Source organism: Colobus angolensis, unplaced genomic scaffold, assembly GCF_000951035.1.
Source record: "Colobus angolensis palliatus isolate OR3802 unplaced genomic scaffold, Cang.pa_1.0 Scaffold6, whole genome shotgun sequence".
NCBI lineage: Eukaryota > Metazoa > Chordata > Mammalia > Primates > Cercopithecidae > Colobus > Colobus angolensis.
This window is the reverse complement of record NW_012119598.1, coordinates 21,554,055-21,556,870: the sequence shown is the minus strand read 5'-3', so window position 1 is coordinate 21,556,870 and position 2,816 is coordinate 21,554,055.

Sequence of the window (2,816 nt, the reverse complement as noted above, 5' to 3'; positions counted from 1 at the left end):
TGTAATCCCAGCTGCTTGGGAGGCGGAGGCAGAGAATTGCTTGAACCCAGGAGGCAGAGGTTGCAGTGAGCAGAGATCATGCCACCACACTCCAGCCTGGACATCAGAGTGAGACTCTGTCTCAAAAAAAAAAAAGAAAAAAAAAGGTTATATACTAATAGGTAGAGATAGACAAAACACAAGAAATATCATATGAAGATTGTATTATGCGCTAAAAGGTGATAAAGATGGCCACAAAATTACAGCAGATTAAGAAAAACCAGAATCAGGGCTTGCCATTTTTGAAGATGGTGGTCAGAGTAGGCTTATTGAGAAAAAGACATTTAAGTAAAGGCTCAAAAACTGTGACAGGGTCAGCCAAAGAATGTGCAGGGGAAGAGCATTCGAGGAAAAGGGGTCAGCTAGTGGAAAAGCCTTCAGGTAGGAGCATACCTGACCTGTTTGAGAAACAGCAGGGTACATGACCAGCCTGGGCAACACAGCAAGACCCCACCTCTACAAACAATTTAAAAATTAGCTGGGCATGGCGGTACGTGCCTGTATTCCCAGCTAGTCAGGAGGCTGAGACAGAAGGATCCCTTCAACCCAGGGAAGTCAAAGCTGCAGTGAGCTATGATCGCACGACTGCACTCCAGCCTGGGTGACAGAGCAAGACTGTGTCTCTAAAAATGTAGATCAGAGTGGTTTGAATTAAGTGAGTGAGTGAGTGAGTGAGCAGTAAAAGAGGAGATCAAAACTAGATCATGTAGAAAGTGAAGGAAACATGTAGGGTCTCATAGGCCATAGTCAGAACTTTGACTTTTACTCTGAATAAAATGAGAACGGCTAGAGCATTAGGAGAAGAGAAGTAGATCAAGGAGGCCGATTAGAAAGCTGTTGCAATAATCCAGGCAAGCACTGACAATGTCCTGGACTGGGAGGCAGCAAGAGAGGTGATGAGAAGTGGTTTGATACTGGAAGTATGGAAAGACAAAGCCCATAAAATGTCTTATAGATTGGAAATGAGGTAGGAGGGCAAAAAAGAACTAAAAGATGACTTTAAAGGTTTTGACATGGACAAGAAGAATGAAATTGCCATCCATGGGGATGGACAAGATTGCAGATGGAGCAGGTTTGGGAGTAGAAATGGAGGCGATCAGGAGTTCAGTGTTTTTAATTTTTAAATTTTCTTTAACCTTTCATTTTGAAATAATTTCAGATTTTAAGTGGCAAAAATATTCCAATTAATTCATGTATAGCCTTCACCCACCTTCCCCAGGCGCTAATTTTTTTTTATTATTATAATTTAAGTTCTAGGGTACATGTGCACACCCTGCAGGTCTGTTACATATGTATACATGTGCCGTGTTGGTGTGCTGCACCCATCAACTCATCATTTACATTAGGTATTTCTCTTAATGCTATTCCTCCCCCATCCCCCCACCCCACGACAGGCCCTGGTGTGTGGTGTTCCCCGCCCATGTCCAAGTGCTGTCATTGTTCAATTCCCACCTATGAGTGAGAACATGCAGTGCTTGGTTTTCTGTCTTTGCGATAGTTTGCTCAGAATGATGGCTTCCAGCTTCATCCTTGTCCCTACAAAGGACATGAACTTATCCTTTTTTATGGCTGCATAGTATTCCATGGTGTATGTGTGCCACATTTTCTTAATCCAGCCTATCATTGATGGGCATTTGGGTTGGTTCCAAGTCTTTACTATTGTGAATAGTGCTGCAATAAACATACTTGTGCATGTGTCTTTATAGTAGCATGATTTATAACCCTTTGAGTATACACCCAGTAATGGGATCACTGGGTCAAATGGTATTTATACTTCTAGATCTTTGAGGAATCACCACACTGTCTTCCACAATGGTTGAACTAGTTTACACTCCCACCAACAGTGTAAAAGTGTTCCTATTTCTCCACATCCTCTCCAGTACCCAGGTGCTAACACTTTATAGAACCAAATTACAATTATCAACACCAAAAATTAACATTGACATGATACTACTTGGGCTTTGTCTTCCATGCTCTCTGTTAGCTACATCTCTCCCTGGATTTTTTCCAAATATTTTCTTACAAGTGATAAATCTGTAGAAGAAATTCAGGGACTGGCAATTCCACTAAGAGCAACTCCCTTTGAGAGTGAGTGGTGAGGCTGGGCACAGTGGCTCATGCCTATAATCCCAGTACTTTGGGAGGCCAAGGCGGGCGGATCACCTGAGGTCGGGAGTTCAAGACCAGCCTGGCCAACATGGTGAAACCCCGTCTCTACTAAAAATACAAAAATTAGCTGGGCGTGGTGGCGGGTGCCTGTAATCCCAGCTACGCAGGAGGCTGAGGCAGGAGAATCATGTGAAGCCAGGTGGCAGAGGTTGCTATAAGCCAAGATTGTGCCACTGCACTCTAGCCTGGGTAACAGAGTGAGACTCCGTCTGAAAAAAAAAAAGAGAGAGAGAGAGAGAGAGAGAGAGTGAGTGGTGAGAATACCAAAGGCCAAGGAGGGTTTTACTAGTGAGAAACTGTCAAAGAACAAAACAGAACTCCTGCAGCAGCCAGTTTCATGAGAATTTATTCCCTGAACCTACAGAAAAGGCAGATTTAAATTGCAACAGCTGGGAGGGGAGGAAGGAGAAGGAAGTATTCCATTTGGTTTGTTTAATTATTCTAAATTTCTTGAAGGCCTCCTTGGGGGTTGTTGTCTATTCAACAGGAAAGTAAAAGCAGAGATCAAAAGTAAAAGCAAGCCAGAACAGAATAAAGGAAGCAAGGCTTTTTGTCTTATCCTTTGTTGTGTTCTTATATTTGCCCTCTATAATTTCTCAATGATGATT